This window comes from Schistocerca gregaria, chromosome 3, assembly GCF_023897955.1.
Source record: "Schistocerca gregaria isolate iqSchGreg1 chromosome 3, iqSchGreg1.2, whole genome shotgun sequence".
In the NCBI taxonomy this organism is placed as follows: domain Eukaryota; kingdom Metazoa; phylum Arthropoda; class Insecta; order Orthoptera; family Acrididae; genus Schistocerca; species Schistocerca gregaria.
This window is the reverse complement of record NC_064922.1, coordinates 619,135,924-619,154,888: the sequence shown is the minus strand read 5'-3', so window position 1 is coordinate 619,154,888 and position 18,965 is coordinate 619,135,924.

Genomic DNA, 18,965 nt, shown 5'->3' with positions numbered 1-18,965 from the left:
TGATTGTGGCGCTCACCTGCACGGCGCCAAACAAACATACGACCATCATTGGCACCAAGGCAGAAGTGACTCTCTTCGCTGAAGACGACACGTCTCCATTCGTCCCTCCATTCACGCCTGTCGCGACACCACTGGAGGCCGGCTGCACGATGTTGGGGCGTGAGCGGAAGACGGCCTAACGGTGTGCGGGACCGTAGCCCAGCTTCATGGAGACGGTTGCGAATGGTCCTCGCCGATACCCCAGGAGCAACAGTGTCCCTAATTTGCTGGGAAGTGGCGGTGTGGTCCCCTACGGCACTGCGTAGGATCCTACGGTCTTGGCGTGCATCCGTGCGTCGCTGCGGTCCGGTCCCAGGTCGACGGGCACGTGCACCTTCCGCCGACCACTGGCGACAACATCGATGTACTGTGGAGACCTCACGCCCCACGTGTTGAGCAATTCGGCGGTACCTCCACCAGGCTTCCCGCATGCCCGCTATACGCCCTCGCTCAAAGTCCGTCAACTGCACATACGGTTCACGTCCACGCTGTCGCGGCATGCTACCAGTGTTAAAGACTGCGATGGAGCTCCGTATGCCACGGCAAACTGGCTGACACTGACGGCGGCGGTGCACAAATGCTACGCAGCTAGCGCCATTCGACGGCCAACACCGCGGTTCCTGGTTTGTCCGCTGTGCCGTGCGTGTGATCATTGCTTGTACAGCCCTCTCGCAGTGTCCGGAGCAAGTATGGTGGGTCTGACACACCGGTGTCAATGTGTTCTTTTTTCCATTTCCAGGTGTGTATTATGGGAAAAGGAAGGCAGACTGGATTAAACGTACCGTCGACATTGAGATCATTAGAGGTGGGATAAAAATCTCGGATTGTGTCAAGGAGGGGGAAGGAAATCGGTCGTGCTCTTTTCAAAGGAACCACCCTGGCAATTGTCTAGAGCGATTTAGGGAAATCATGAGAAACCTAAATCTGGCTGGCCTGACAAGGGTCCGAACTACCGTACTCCCAAATGCTGAGTCCAGTCAGCTAAGCACTGCCCCATCTCACTAGTGATGGGTCCACTGCAAGACACCTACGGTTGTCATAATTGGGCGGAGCAGGGTGTGATGAGGAGGATCTATCCTCGCTCGAGACCATCGAGGAAACATTATTCTTAGTGGAACATTTATCAATCAGAAATACAGGACTGTCCTCCCCAGAAACTGGCAGCCGGTCGTTGTGGCAGAGCGGTTCTAGGCGCTTCAGTCTGGAACCGCGCTGCTGCTACCGTCGCAGGTTCGAATCCCCTCTGATAGTGGACCAAACTTCGAACATAGAATACGTGTACAGATGTAATGCGTGGTTGGTCCACCCGCGAACCCTATCGCCGATGTGGCGCGTGGTGGATCCGTCTCTGAACATAGCTCCGTATATATAGTCCACGGCAGATCCACACCCGAACGCTAACTCGGATGTGGTATATTGTGGATCTGCAAACCAACACCGCTTCGTACACTGCGCGTGATGGATCCACCTCCAAACCCTATCCCATGCGCGGCATGTTGTGGATCCTCATCTAAACACCGTTCCGGATATTACGCGTAGCGGATCCACATTCGAATGTTAACTCGGGTCTACTACGGGTTCTGAGAACCGTCTGCGAGGCGTGCGTGTACACAGACATGCAGAAAACAAGCAAACGCTCCCCGAATGTGGGGGTGACTGGATAAGGTCGAGAACAGTGCTATATTACGCCTCCTGATTAGTGCATTTGGGCTAGTTGTTGGCAGCTGTATTAAATTTACAGGCAATTTCAGAACACAGAACGAGCGGTCACGTCGTGATTGCATGGACAGATCTGACATGAAATCGATATAATTACGAAAAATGTCTAGGGAATAGGTATAAGTTGGTCGAATATACACCAAAATGCAGGGAATTGAGGGAGTACTTGTGTCTGTTCTGGTTCTCACTGAACAGTTTGTACATGGGATCAAGTATGCGCCAACAAAGGGATTGCGAGAAAACGTTGACATCGAAACGAAGGGCAATCAGGGACGTAGTCAATTTTTCCTCTTAAGTCAGTGTCATACTGTATGTCTATTGAGGTATTAGTAATATACGCGAGTTGGCTAATGTATTTGGTGCTTTTGAGGAGTACAGAGATCATTTCACCTCTTAACTTACTTGCATCTGCGTTATAGGATAACAAAAAGGGGTGGGTTGATCGATTGAGAAAGAGCTGTAACGAGGTACGATTTAAAGGGTGTCTTATTCATTCTAGAGAAGGAGAAGTTGCTGCAGGTCAATTTTTTTCCAGTGTTCTATCCGGATGCATGAGTTACGTGACGTAGTCTCCGTTCTACTCGTATACAGCTACGTGTTCCGTATGTGGTTTAGAGTAGTGTCTACTTGCGATCGTTAATGGTAAATCTTTCGGTCATGAGAGGACTTCCATCTCATGTGTGATGAAACTTGATACAATCCTCTAAACGAATTTTGATTTTATGCAATCCCCTTGTCGCATCTTGGGTGTAAAATCGAGACTTCACGGTAATAACTAGCTTAGCGGTAAGAGCTTGTGAAGCGCTGCAATTCCTGTGTACACATTTGCCCGACTGATGTGCTGTTTACAGAGTTAGTGATGGAATTACTTCTAATTTTCACATGTCGGACGCTGCTGTTATGCGTTTATCTGTTTCCTTGTAGAACGCATCCCCCACTACTATCATTTCATATATAGGCCTGATGCAGGCATCATATAATTTCTGAACCGTGATCGGATGTGAACAGTGGACACTATACACCTCTGCAAAGCTATATTATGCTTGTATGATGCAACGAAAAATGTTTTACGATTCAATAAGATAGTTCAGCGTAGAGAAAAGGGGAAGAAGGATGTGTGTCTGATAGGTCGGAAACGTATCGATCTAACATTATAGCCAGTGTTTGAGTGGAGAAAGTTGTAGTCTTAGGAGTGCGTGTGTTTATGTTCTCTCTCTTAGGAATATCTTCCAGGTGCGAATCCTAGACTCTAGAATAATACTTTAGAATTGCTAGCTTGGTTGATTTATGTAAAAAAAATGCGTTGAGCTCCAACCGTCTGGGGCTCCATTGGTATAAAAATCAATACTTTGTTGTTCTTCTTAACTGTCTGCTATTATATGACCGCAGTTTGTAATCTGTTACTATACATCGATAAGGGGTGGTAAGCTCCTAGACAAGGTCGCATCTCGAGAAATCTCGTGCACTTGGACGGGTTAGGACTCGGAAAGCTCAATTCATTCATGAGACGTGGAGTGTAGAGGTCTTCTTATGGTCGGTTGCAGATTAATTCGCTAACTGGGCTGGTTGGTCAATGACAGTGTGAGGATGGTGTTTTACCCTAAGACAGCGAGAAAGATTCATGACTCCCATACGCTGAGAGATAGATGGTACATTAAACGCTATGATTGAGGTGATAGAAATGTAAAGAGCTGTCTTTTATACTTTAATGATTTATGTGTTCGAGAATTAAGAGTTAATGGATGTACTGCTCAGTCATCTATCGATGTTCGCAATAATACTCGCAACGTGGAGAGGGCATGGTTTAGCTATGATACTGAAATTGGGGAAACATGCTGTCACATCATTGGCCGGTGCTGAACTTAGTGTAAAATTCTTCACACTATCAAGTCTGTTGCTTAATATTACAGTACATCGGTGGTGTTTTTTCCATCACATCCGTTCATCGGTTACCACATAACGATTGAGTGACATCGCTTGTTTGAGTGAAGGAAGAAGTTTTATGGATGGGTGACAACTTCTGGGGTTGCTAGCAGCTGAACAGCAATCGCGTGCATCAGTGCAAAATTAGGAATAACTTGAAATGGAACGCGGAGCCATCATCTATTCCGTCACTGTGACATGAGTTTAAATGTATAGGTCATCAATCATTTTCGGACGGTAGGTTGGAAACTCTCCACAACGCTGCCAAACTATTCTAGTTTCTTTATTTGTAAGTGTGTTTTATTTAAAACTCATCCAGTGCTATGCTATCCCCTGTAAGAATATGATTTACACCGTGTGATGTCTAGTTTTCTGTAAGAGGCCGTGGATCAGAGCGTCTTAATGTCAGTTTAGAATCTGACAAAGACCTCGAAGTCGTGGCAGAAAAAGGAATGTTTGGCAATGTACAAAAGTGTGTTAGAAAACAGTGTTTGAATCAGGACCAGAGGGAGGTCTCATACGATAATTCGCTTAGAGTATAGGTGATGAAAGTTTAAAGAGGTCTCTGTGGTGTTTGTATATTTAATATGATAGTCTCCACATAGGCAGCTGCAGTTGGGGTGTTCGACTTGGTGAACCATTAGGAATGCCTGGATGGCTGCACGCTACGCTATTCTGGGGAAGTATTGTGGAATCTCTTTCTTTGCGCTGGAGGCCCACCATAACTATACGTCACTGCACCCGCATTGACGCCTAGGTGACTTGTAAATAAGATGAGCTTTTATAGTTCGTAATTTTTCTGTGTTGGGATGGGTATATAATAATGAAGATGGCATGTTGGGGCTCGGTAGTACTTGTATCTATTTTGGGTACGTACCACATTGCGCACATTTCCACCGAATGCTCAAAAAACAGTCCTGTTGCAGTAACTCAGCTCAATCTGTTTTTCCACGGGTCGCAAAAGGTTTTGGATATGTCAGGCTCTGACTTAAATTGGAACTAGCCCTTGTGGAAGGCTGTAGAAATGGGTGTGACTGCAAGATGTCTAGGATGTGATTAAACGGAGGTTGTAATTTTACTGTAGCAGACAGGTTCGAGGAAGGTAACTCGTTTAGGGATGTGAGATTTTGTGAAATATGATTGACTTGTGGGTGTGAGCCTATGCAAGTGTTTGAATTTATGTAATTTCTAATACACTCCTGGAAATTGAAATAAGAACACCGTGAATTCATTGTCCCAGGAAGGGGAAACTTTATTGACACATTCCTGGGGTCAGATACATCACATGATCACACTGACAGAACCACAGGCACATAGACACAGGCAACAGAGCATGCACAATGTCGGCACTACTACAGTGTATATCCACCTTTCGCAGCAATGCAGGCTGCTATTCTCCCATCGAGACGATCGTAGAGATGCTGGATGTAGTCCTGTGGAACGGCTTGCCATGCCATTTCCACCTGGCGCCTCAGTTGGACCAGCGTTCGTGCTGGACGTGCAGACCGCGTGAGACGACGCTTCATACAGTCCCAAACATGCTCAATGGGGGACAGATCCGGAGATCTTGCTGGCCAGGGTAGTTGACTTACACCTTCTAGAGCACGTTATGTGGCACGGAATACATGCGGACGTGCATTGTCCTGTTGGAACAGCAAGTTCCCTTGCCGGTCTAGGAATGGTAGAACGATGGGTTCGATGACGGTTTGGATGTACCGTGCACTATTCAGTGTCCCGTCGACGATCACCAGAGGTGTACGGCCAGTGTAGGAGATCGCTCCCCACACCATGATGCCGGGTGTCGGCCCTGTGTGCCTCGGTCGTATGCAGTCCTGATTGTGGCGCTCACCTGCACGGCGCCAAACACGCATACGACCATCATTGGCACCAAGGCAGAAGCGACTCTCATCGCTGAAGACGACACGTCTCCATTCGTCCCTCCATTCACGCCTGTCGCGACACCACTGGAGGCGGGCTGCACGATGTTGGGGCGTGAGTGGAAGACGGCCTAACGGTGTGCGGGACCGTAGCCCAGCTTCATGGAGACGGTTGCGAATGGTCCTCGCCGATACCCCAGGAGCAACAGTGTCCCTAATTTGCTGGGAAGTGGCGGTGTGGTCCCCTACGGCACTGCGTAGGATCCTACGGTCTTGGCGTGCATCCGTGCGTCGCTGCGGTCCGGTCCCAGGTCGACGGGCACGTGCACCTTCCGCCGACCACTGGCGACAACATCGATGTACTGTGGAGACCTCACGCCCCACGTGTTGAGCAATTCGGCGGTACGTCCACCCGGCCTCCCGCATGCCCACTATACGCCCTAGCTCAAAGTCCGTCAACTGCACATACGGTTCACGTCCACGCTGTCGCGGCATGCTACCAGTGTTAAAGACTGCGATGGAGCTCCGTATGCCACGGCAAACTGGCTGACACTGACGGCGGCGGTGCACAAATGCTGCGCAGCTAGCGCCATTCGACGGCCAACACCGCGGTTCCTGGTGTGTCCGCTGTGGCGTGCGTGTGATCATTGCTTTTACAGCCCTGTCGCAGTGTCCGAAGCAAGTATGGAGGGTCTGACACACCGGTGTCAATGTGTTCTTTTTTCCATTTCCAGGAGTATATATAGCGTAAGGCTAAAGATCTGAGAAATTAGTATATATTTTTCTTCTTAGGACCTCAATCAGCACATCATCTACTACTACTACTGCCTGTCATCGCCCGCAACTCAGCGGATATATCGCAGAATGTCTGATATGGTCTCGAGACAGAATGCGTTGCAAAAACTAATGAGTTATGTAGTTGGGTGAGGTGTGATAGAGTCGCAAATAGCGCTTGCATACCGCGTTCCTTAGCCGAATGACTTTCAAAGTTCATTGAGTTTATCGCGAGATTGCATCATTGGCTGTTAATACATACATTTCTACGATCACGGTCGTGGTATTTGTCAGGAAAACACCACCTCGTTCAGAGGTAATGTCGTACCTCGATTCGTAAAGCGGTTATAGGTTTTAACATGGATACTTGGGTGCACCCCTAGAACGAAGAACGCTTCTGAGAGTAACATGCAGTAGTTGTTGGGATTGGGTTTTTTTTCTTTAACATCTGCTCGCTTATGTCTATGGCATGGTGGTATGTCTCGCAGGAAGAACGTAAGAGACATGCACAACCATCGTTCATTTTCGGTCAGTATTATTTGGTGTCGTATGCATCCAGTTATTGAGCAGGTAATATTATACTTAGTATTATAGTTGGGTGTGTGATATGTTCGCATTTGAGCATCAGGTTTATAAAGTGTATCTGTTTGTGTAAGGGAAATGTCTATATGCTGTTGTAGGGAGGGTATGAATTTGACTTGGAGTACTGTGATAGCGAAGCGAAGAGTATTTCTAGTCGTAAGGAGGGTACAGGTATTTCCAGAGCCACAGCGGTCAACAGAGCGTATTTCCGATACTTCACTTATTGCTGAATACCATTCAGTTGAGATCGTGATCGTAATGTTTAATTATAAGTATAATGATAGAATATATACGTGAGGGGTTTTCTAGAATGTGTTCGTGTATGCAAAGTCTGTGGTGGTATTGATTCGCGTTCCCATGTTAATGGTAGCAGTCTTCTGAATGCAAAGGCCTGTTGAAGTATAGGAATATTTCAGACTTAACTTCACCATCTTCTAGACGACCGAATAGCGAACTAATACTTAGTATGTGCTGGGCGGCTATCGTGATCAAGTGTAACTTTGGGAAGATGGTACGTTTGCGGTGGAGCGTTATTCCTCCCATGTAAATTGTTCGGTCGACTGCTTCTCCACATTTGGTACCTTTATTTAGTTGACGGAAGATCGAGTGTGGTATGTTGGGCACACGTTTGACTGTTCTCTGGACGTGGGGAAGACCCTAGTTGGTTTGTAAACGATACTGATCATCTGGAATCTGTTATATCACCGACTTCGGTATTCGAGAGTGCAAATATCAGTTTTCTCTATTTGTTCCTAGTTAGTCAATGGTTTAGAGCACGCTCGAGAAGTACGGCGAAAATTGTATAATATTATGGCGAAAATATGGGTGTTCTTGTAATCGACGAGTCTGGAGATGTCTGTAGAAATGCTAGCAAGAAAGCAGAAACAGTAACACGTTTCTGCCGAGGGGAAACGAGCCTGTCTTTGCACATCAGTTCTGAGAGTGACTTCGGTTCGCTGATGTAAATGGGAAGATTTGGTGTGGTGAGGGATATGAATTGCATGTTTACTAGATCGAGACGGTACTCGGAGATATACTCCCTGGTTGGAGATCGGTTTGATGTTCCAATATTCTTGCGAGTATCGTATGTATTTGATTATCTATAGACAACTTTGCGATGTTTAGTTGTCGGTGCAAAATGGTGATCAGTGTAAAACAGTTTATTATCACTGAGTGTAGCGTCTGTAGAAAGAAAGAACAGGTTGGGGGTGTATATATTGAGGGAACTGTCGGTGCAATTTTGCAATCTTTGCAAAATAACGACAGAAAGCCCCAGAAAGAAAATGCTCAATTGATTGTGGTGGGATATAGGAGCAGTGATAACATTTGCATATGTTGAGAGCAGAAAGGCTGTCACGTTATGTCCGGGAGGAAGACTGGATTCGGTGATATTTTGGTAAACAGGTTGTGTTAGGGCATGAATTTCGGCACATACAAGCTGAGACAACAAGAATGCGAACGTTAACTATTTATGGGGCACTATAAAATTATGGAGAGCTGTACATGGCTGATTTTTTTTTCACAAAGTCATGTGACGTAAGAATAACATTGAGAATGTTTTAGATGGCGATATGTCAGTCAAGCTTGGGCCGGTACGTGCGGTTGAACGCATATGTCAACGTGCTCTGTGCTATTCTGCCTTCAATGGTAAAGACAAGTGGCGCCTGGAGATGCCTCGAATATGAGACTGGCGTGAACAAGCTTTGGAATGCTATGACAGTATAACGGTGACTGTATTGAGGCATGGAACTTTCACCGGTGTTCGACGACGCTGGCTCGGGGACTGCGACGGAGATCACGGGGCCCGCGCTGCGGCTGCCTCACTTTGTGAGGGTTGTGGCACGTGACCCTAAATGGAAGTCTGTGAGTGCTTTGACAGCTGACGGCCACGTCGACAGTAGGTGAGATCGTGTCATCATTGGTGTCAAGCGGATAGGAATTTCTCAGGTGTTACGTATGAATGGCGGTGCTGCCACCTCATGCTTGCGGAAGCCAAGCAGGGGTCTGTGTACGGTTTGACATCTGACTGATGCGTCACTTATCGCTACCTCCTGTGTACTCTAATGGACAGCGGGCGGTGGACTGTGCTTGTGCGCTTTGATTGCACTGTTACGTGAGCGGCTCTGTAGGCCGTGCTATGCTCTATTTGGACAGTTTACGACTACTGAGCGTGTCTACACATTAGTGTGAAGAATTATTTAGGAGCAGTTTGTTATTGTGTACTGAAATTACGAGTTGTTTGCGTGTATGTGGGCTGTGCAACATGGCCCCAGACACATCAGGATGTATCTTTTGTATCAGTGTGATAGATATACTCTATCGTTAAATAAGTTGTTTCAAAATAAATAGAGTGCAGTCAATCCTTACTCTCCCCAGCAGCGCAGAACAGGCTGAGTCGTTTTGCCACCATTTTCCCTAACCATCTTGGTTTATGTCAGGAAACGGACGACAGCGTCCTCTGCTGGTGGTACTGAGTACTAGACCTCGTGGAGAACACAGTTTGCCGCCATCATGGATAACTGTATTTGCATCATCAGCTGCTGTCACGGTGGTATCCTCTGGCGGCGACGAAATGTACTAAGCCAGTTGTGGTCTGGAGCTCGTGATGAACCCACTAGTTGGCACTATCTTAGATTACAGTACTTACGTCATCGCCTGATGTAACTATAGCGTCCTCTAGTGGCATCGATATGAACTAAGTGAGTTGGGCTATGGACTCGGTGGCAAATACATTTGGTGGTGGTGCTGCCTCTAATTGTTTAAATAAAGACTGTTGTATGATTTCGACAGTAGACGATTAGGAAGGAGAGTTTTTTAGATGGATTATTATTTTGACAATTTACGAGTTGTTTGGCTTTCTGGACGTAAATGTATTCCATTATTTATGAGTGGTTGGCATGACTGTAGACTGTGCAATGCATTATTTTTTACCATTAACAATTAGCAAGAGTGTGTGTGTAGAGCGTTATACATGAATGATGTAGGAGTAGTTTGCAGGTCTGTATGCTGTGGGGCATGTCAGAGCGTGTGTTCTATGATGCATATACTCCATCCTTAAAGAAACTGCTCCCAAATAAATAAAGTACACTCCTTCCTGTCTCCATCAGCCTAGTGCGGGCTGAGTCCTTTTACCAGCAACCCCTAGGAAGAGGTTGCGCCCTGGGGGCTTAGGTTAGCGGGGGTGAGCTTTGTTCGCAACAATTTTCTTAGGTTGGTAGCGAAAGCATAAGTGACGTTTCTTTATGGCCAGAATTCAAACTCGACGCCAGTTCCTAGGAAGAGGTGGTGGTCTGGACCTTGAAAAGTAGTTGAAACTAGCTAGTTGAAAATGTAGTCAATCCCTTTTCTTACCTATATGAAGTCGAATCATGTGACTAATGCAGTAGCCAATAGGAGTACAGCATTCTAGGAGTAGGGGTGCTAGGTCATGAATGAACACTGCACTGATAGTAGGAAAATGTGGAACTTCACATTTGATCATTGAATATTGAACTTGTAAATTGATTTACTGAATATGATTAAAATTGAAATGGAATTAAGTACTTAGGGAATAGATAGGTTAGATGCGTGATGTGGGTGTTTACTTCAGTTAGCATATTTACAGAAGACTATGTCCAGTGTGTGTATGGAGGTGTGGGCTTGGGGCTGTGATGTAAGTGGTCGGACGCCCGCAGACCGGTGGTGCGACGCGTGTCCGGTTATAACGCATGTGAGAAAGAGCAGATGATCTGTGTCATCACTCAACTTCACGGTAGCGTCCTCTGGACGGCACTAAGTCATTTGGGCTCTTGAGCTCACGGTGAACACAGTGGGTGCTATCATCTTGAATACCAGTACTTGCATCATGATCTGATGTCAGGAGAGCGACGATATGAATTAAGCCAGTTGGAGGCCAGACCCAGTGGAGAACACACATGCTTGAAACTGGTTAAATAATAAAGACAAGTCCTTTTCTCCCGCCATTTTCTTTGCTTAGTAGAGATAAGTGTGGTGTCTCGCATTATCATGTTGGAATTTGAACTTCCTGCCATTTTCTGAGGAGGAAGGGGGTTAGATTAGTGGAGGTAGCCCAACTGATCTTTTTCCAACTGATCTTCTTCCCACCAAAGTTCAAACTTCCCGCCAAAATCAGCCATCTTGATTGGCGTCACAGGAGGCGTGTCTACGATGTCATGGCCGCCATCTTGGATGACGGTACTTTGAGCTCGTGTCCCCCTTGTCCCAATACTAACATTCGTTTATGCCGCACAGCTCGTTCTTCGTGTTGCGATTTTTTCCCATCAATGTATATTGATGTACCGACTCCGTAACTAAATTCGTATACACTTTAAGGAAGGCCGCTGAACGTGGTTGACATGTTGATTTCTAAGTATTTTACTGTTTAAAGTATTTTACGTGAATGGATAGTTGTGTGTGTTAAAGTGCCGCTTCCGGAACTTGGAGGTGAGTCGACCCTGGATCGAATCTGCCCTGCGTCTTTAAGATGAAGGTCGGTGTTCCGGCCAACCTGGACATGGTTTTAGGTGGTTTTCCACATACCACCGGATGAATACCAAGCTGGTGCCCAGGTCTCTCCTCATTTACACGATTCGCAAACATTCAGCAAACTTAAGCCTACTTTCAGATGAATAGCACCATATGCAGATGGTTTTGGGTACACATATAGCACAGTGAGGGAGTGTGGGGTGGGGATGAGGGCTAGAAGGGTAGTGTTTGGGGGAGAGGATAACTGGGTATCTGGCCCGTCTAAAAACTAACCATGTGAAATACGTTAATAACCAAGCCGATGCAAGATAAAGCTGAAAGGAAAAGATGAAGCATTCTTGGCGATATATTCAGTAAATCAATATACCCTAAAGTATTTCTATACGGAACATTTGAAGCTAGCCACTTTAACTATGCGTTTTAACTGTGAAACAGCACCGGCAATTATTTGTCAAAATAGTAGGTGAAACAAATGCTCAAAGTACGTTACTAGCAGAAAAAATCACACGCAGGGTTTGTTATAACGGGGCTCTCTTTAACCATTAAATAAAATTGAATTTATGACTCCCTATACATGAATTTTGATCCTGTTACAAAGTTAAATTTATACAATGATTACATTTTGCCTTTGATGCTTATAGATGATGAATTTTGTAATTATTTCAAGGTGCCGAGGTGTACTGCTCCATATCATAGAGCTCACGCACTGTTTCGAAGTTCTTCTCTGCGTACTAAATTATTATTCCACGAGCTTTACGGGACATAAAAAATATATCTGAGGTTAGTGATCACAGTTTAAAGCAGGGAATATCTACATTTTATCCTCTCCAACAGCCTTCTCGCTTCACAGCGCAGAACTGCCATACCATTCAGAGCACGCAACACTTTTCACAGTATAACTGCGCTCGTAAGACTGAGTAATATGCTTTTCCGCACTCGCGAGCGCCACCATGGTGCGTTATTTCCGCATCCCAAATATGAACAAACGTTAATCTTCACTGGGATGAGATTCTACATACTGTTTTACAGTCGTAACTTCTTTGATATATTCTGCACAATTCTGCTACTACGATTCAAGTGAGAGGAAACACTGTAAGAAATAACACCACAATAACTACATTACGTAGCAAATACATTAAACAGTTTTACCAAAAATTAAAAAAAAGACACACATCACAAGACCAATAAAAATATCTGTTTTTTATACGTATGTAGTTACAGTTGTTACGTCACACAGTTGCAACAGTCGTGAGTTAACTTGCTTTAGGAGAGGAAACAACAGATTTATGACGACCTTCCCAGACGAATCAGCGCATGCCCCGGGGCCAGAGCGGGTTGTAAGGTGTCAGGCAAATCCAACACCTTACATGAAAACCCTGACATGATAAGCAAATCCAGTAGTATGTCACATAGCTCCGAATAAATCGTGACATTAAATTAACCAAAGTAATACGAGTAACGAGTGAGCAAATGGAATACCACAGACTAACACAAGAATGCCTAAATGCATGTCGTACCTTCCCACCGTGAGGCAGACGCAGTTCCGAGGGGAGAAACGAGGACAGAAGCCGAGAGCAGAACCGTGTTAAGCTAGATAAGGGAGGGGCTGGGCACCCACGCCGCGAGCCTACCTGTACAACTATACAACCTGCACGTTTTAGCGTGAGGCTTTTTCGCGTCTCAGGTATGTCAAGGACAACCCCCAGCCCATGTTAAAAGCTAGAGCCCTCCAGAAAAGCAGTATAGATCTTACGATAACACAAAAAGGGCCACTACCACCCGCAAGTTTTAGCGTGAGACTTTTTCGCGTGTCTGTTACATTAGGACAATTCTCCAGCCCATGTTAAAAGATAGAGCCCTCCAGAAGAACAGTATAGATCTCACGATAACGCTAAAAGGACCACACCAGCTGCAGGTTTTAGCGTGAGACTTTTTAGCGTCTCTGTTACGTTGCAAACTTAAAAAACATTGCCCCACCACGAAAAGTATAACGTTTTTTATTGGATAGACAGAATTTTTGTAGGCGGAGCTTAAGGTTAACATTGAGACCCTGATTGGTCAGATGAAAACACAGCCACATAGTTTTTTCAAACCAAATTCGGTAAATTGTAGTAACGAGAAGTTAGAGGAGAGTTGGTTCCGAGACGGCGAGCTGGATGGCTGCTGCGCCGGCCGCTGCCGCCCTGACGCTGCCTAAACACCGACAAGGTAATGAACGCACGCGATGCCGCATTTTTGAGCGCATAAGGCTTCACTCAGAACTGCAGAAGTCTCATCTGTTTCACCCCCTTTTTGCGTAATACTAGTGTCGATCGTTAATTAAAACTCATGGTGTTCACATTTGCCACTTGAAGTAAAAATCTGAAACGCGATGATTTTTCTTTTATATAGTTATTGAGAAGCCACATCAGCCACTGTAATTTACGACAAGTGAAATAAGTAATTAAAGATAATTGAGGGTCACTGTAGACCATTTTGATAGTTTTCTCTTTTGTGAAACTTAAATTAAACCTAGATTATACATGTGATATGGCATAGGTCATCCTTCGATCGATTGTAGAACTTGGAAACCCATTCAGGGAATATTCGTTCACATTTTTGTTGAACGCAGTTGGTTTTTACCATCCTGTATTAAAACATTTCCTTTTATCAATGGTGCAATTTATAAATGATGTTTTGTGAGTAGAATAAAGTTTCCAATGGTAAACTTAACTGCTTTTTCGACGTTATTTTACCAGCTAACTAAAAATAGGAAAGCCTTGAACCCTTTCCACTATATTTAGTTAGAATTAAGATTCTTTTACAGGGAGTGCAGTGGAGCTGACGCTGAGATCATTTAGTATTTGGTTATATCATCGCTAGTCTCACTGAACTCTTCTGAATTCTACATGTCATGTGTGGTCTGGCGTCTCCTTACCAGCAACAGGTCCCAGGTTCAAACTAGTTAATTCCCTAAAAAACACGCTCAGAGCGTCGTTGCGCGAAAGTGGTAGGGAGACACGATATAGTACAATCAGATACCACCATGAATGTTTAGAGGGTGCAACATCGTACTGATAAGTGGGCTCATAGTGTGAAGTTCTTTGTAAATTTGACTGTTTTGTACTAACATCACATTCCTTCTAAATCCGTGAATTTTCATTAATAATGGACAAAATCGGAATTTACCTTACATTTCCTCCTGCCCTTGTGCGTGCGCCGCGCGGTCTGAGGGCGTCATGTCATGATCCGTGCAGCTCCTATCAGCGGAGGTTCGAGTCCTCCCTCGAGAATGGGTGTGTATGTCGTCCTTAGCGTAAGTTAGTTTAAGTTCGATTAAGTAGTGTGTAATCTTAGGGACCGATGAACTCAGTAGTTTGGTCCCATAGGACCTTACCACAAATTTCCAAAAATTTCCTTCTACGTGCGTGACTTATTCTGTCAGGTAGCATATGTTTAAAGTGATGCATTGAAATTTGTACCACAGTCAACATGCGAATCTGGATTTCCAACTCATTATGAGCAGCCGTCCCGATCTTTTATTTATTCACTAAGTACCCTTTCGGCCTCAATTCTTCGCCGTTCGAAGAGTAAGCAAGTGGTAAAAATATTTCCTTAAGAGGAAATTTATTTTTCTTGTAACTAAAATACTTCTTGCAACTAAATTATTACCGAAAAACTAAATTTTTCAAAACTAAAATTCTTTGTGGAAAACTGAATCCCTGAATTAGAAAAGTCTTTAATACTCTCTCTCATGAATGAGATATCATATTAGAAGATTGAGATATAACTATTTACGTGTGGCATGTTCAGTTAAATTGTAAAGCTGTTCGTAAGATATATTTGTATTGGTGCTCTTTGTTTGTTACGGCGTTGTTGTGCAGATATGTTCAACTACATAAAACCTGGAAGCAACAATCCGTACTTTGACGAAGGCCGCGCGGGAATGGTGTGCACCTGCCCAGCTGAGTGCGAGAGCCAGACGTACAGCACCGAGCTGTACCCCAGCGAGCTCAGGTACGTGCCTCAACTTAAACAAGTACATTACAGACTGCTGCTGTGTGGACGAACAGAGCTACTGTCGCTGCGTCAAATGGTATACTTCCACATGTTACATGATCTGAATGTTGTTCGGTCGTCGGCAGGAGATAATGGACGAGTGTGCGTCGTGCATTCACAATCTGTCAGTTTGCTCGTCCTTAGGGTATACACCGAGGGGCATTACAAGGTCTCACGACGTTATGGTCGCTATTCCGTTAACCGTGGTGACAGGAGCACTTCCCCCCACTAAACTATTAACTACTCTTCTTTTCTCACAGCAGTGTGTTTAAATTTTTGGTATGAAAAGAATATTTATTACTTTCTCCAGAATGGTGTAAGTAATAAACGGACTGAAAAGTGTGACCTCCCCATATTCAAACTCAGGAATATCCATGTCAGGAGACGTATGGGATCTAAGTGATGCTCGATTACACAGACTAACGATGGAAAAACTTTTTTGCTGAAAAAATCTTGTTATTATGTTTTTTAGGGTGGGAAATCCAAATGTGGTACTTAAAAAACTGTATCACCTACCATTCTTCACATTTTACTGTTAAATTTATTAATTTAAGCGATTTTTTAAAGAATTTAACAGCTTTTATAGAGTTAAATAATTTTAAAAGGAGGTGTAATGAATGTAGATGACGTACGTAGCACTGCTGGAAAACATTTGCTGGCAAAAAAGGGCGATTATATTTTTGGCGTTAACAGATGGTGTTTTGTTTACTGATAAACAAACCTCACTTTTCCGTTTCCTGAACATGTGCTCAGTACAATGTCTAATCGTGGTTGTAAAATTCTGCTGACTGTTTTTGTTGTATCTGTTGTGAATTTGTGATTAAAACACCAAAGAAACATTGCAGACTTTGTGAAAAAGGTTTATCTATCATACTTGGTATCTAAACTTGGTGATCAAGATAAATCTTGGGCCCCGTATAAGGTAGGTTATGTGTGTGTTGAATATCTGAGAAAATGGTCCAAAACGGAGAAAAAAGTCTTTATATTTGCTGTTACTATGATACGGAGGGAGCCAAGAAATCATTCCGATGATTGCTACGTTTGCAGTGTTGATATTACTGGTCATAATTCGAAAAACAAGAAAGTAATAAGCTACTCTAACTTTCCGTCCGCCATTCGACCAGTAGCACATGGTGTAGATTTGCTGGTTCCTGAACCACCAGATGATTTAAATTCTATTCCAACAGAAGTATTTTCTGAAGTACAATGTGATTTAGATGAAACAGATGATGATGTATTCTATTATAATACAGAAAGTCTAGAGCCCAAATTCTTTACTCAGATCGAGCTTAACGATTTGGTTAGGGATCTGGGCTTCACGAAAGAAAAAGCTGAATTGCTTGGCACCATATTAAAAGAAAAGAACTTATTGGCAGTTGGAATCAGCATATACAAGTATATAATGAGAGAGCATCATTTTTCCAAGTCTTTTCAACAAGAAGGTGATTTAGTGTACTGCTCAGACATTTCCGGTCTGATGAATGAGTTTGGTATTGAATACAAAAAGGAAGACTGGAGGCTGTTTATTGATTCATCCAAAACTAGTTTAAAGCCTGTTTTGTTACACAATGGTAACTTATATGCATCTATACCTGTTGGACATTCTGTACATATGAAAGAAAGCTATGGAAACCTAGAAGTAGTGTTAAATAAAATAGGTTATTCTGCTCATGGTTGGATGATATGCGGCGATCTAAAAGTAACATGCATGCTCCTTGGTCAAGAAGGCGGCTTTAACAAATTTCCATGCTTCTTGTGTGAATGGGACAGTTGGGTCAGAAATCAACACTGGTGCAGAAAGAACTGGCCTGTGAGGGAGTCTTTAAAACATGGTGGGAAGAACATTCTACGCATAAACCTTGTAGATCCAAAAACGTACTCCTACCACCTCTACATATAAAGTTAGGCCTAGTGAAACAGCTTGTAAAGGCTTTGCCTAAAAATGGACCATGTTTTAAGTATCTCTGCCAAAAGTTTCCACACCTTTCAGAAGCTAAACTAAAAGAAGGCATCTTTGTCGGACCTGACATTAGAAAATTGATGTTTGTCGTCAACTTTGAATCCACAATGACCTTAAATGAGAAAGACGCACAGGTATCATTCAAGCAAGTCGTTACAAAGTTCTTACGACATGAAAAAGACCCAGAATATGTTTCTATTATAGCTACAATGTTAAAGAAGTTTAAAACTTTACGATGTTTAATGAGCCTGAAAGTTCACTTTTTGAACAGTCACCTTGGTTACTTCCCGGATAATATGAGAGATATTAGTGAGAAGCAAGGAGAGCGTTTTCACCAGGACAGTAAAGTGCTGGAAAAACGCTACCAAGGCCGCTGGAACACCAACATGATGGGGGACTACTGTTGGGCACTTCACTGAGAGGTTCAACAAGCGCTCATCGTAGAAAAAGTTATACAAGGAGCTTCAAAGAAAAAAGAGAAAGAAAATACAAACCAATTACAGCTGACAAATGAAACCTCTATTAACACATATCGTTGTTTTAAGTAGCTTACTGTAAGTACAAACCATGCTTATGATGTAACATTTCCCCGCTTACCTTATAGCATAAGATTTTTGCACTATATCATAAAAAGCATATTGCTCAAAAACTATGGGTAATAGGAAAAAACTAAGTTTAGATTTGGATTCAGCTCATAAAAATCTATAAAGATCAGCTATCAAACTAAAAAAAGTTCTTTTTTTAAAAAAATTTCGTTGGCCTGTGTTATTTTAAACGATAAATTTCCATATCGCGTCAGTTGGTCCTGTTATTATTAATTTCATTAATATGCTCAATTAACTACATGTATTACTTTTCTTAATTACGACCTTCGCTGCATACAAAAAAAATACACTTTAAATGTTGCATAATTTTCCTAACAATGTTTACCACCAAGGAAATTGTTCTGTTTGTTTTGCAGTTGGCGACTAAAATTCATACAATTAGAAATTCTGTTAAATCACAGAATTTTAGAAAGAGATGTACCAATTTCTTCTTGCTAGTTGGCCAGTTTCCACTTTGCGTTATTACAATTTCCAGTAGCATGTTTCTCTGGCTGTCCAAGTCGATACATTGCAGCAACATATGATCCACAGTTTTTTTTTTTTTTACCTCCAGTACGTCGACACACAGCGTCGTTGTTTATTCTGAATCGATGGTAGTCAGCCTTCAGATTTTCGTGATCCGTTAACATTACTGCGAAAATAGGAGAGTTCTTAATCTCATCACCATTATTTTGTGAACCGCTGGAAAACGATTTTTGCTATTATTTCTTTTATAGTTGGTTGCCATTCTATCTAATATTCTTCCAGTAGCTAACTTCCTCTTTTGATCTGGATGCCTTTTTTGCCATCTGTTCTATAAGTACATTTCTCTGGAGACAGTGTGAGCTTTAATCCATGAAATGTCTGTAGCCCTGTTCTTCTTCCCTAACATTCTCGTCGTACTGTACAACGAAACCCCAGTCCAAATTTGAAAATTTTACTTTTTTTATTCACTCGATGACTTGTCTTGGGCCGAGGCCCTTT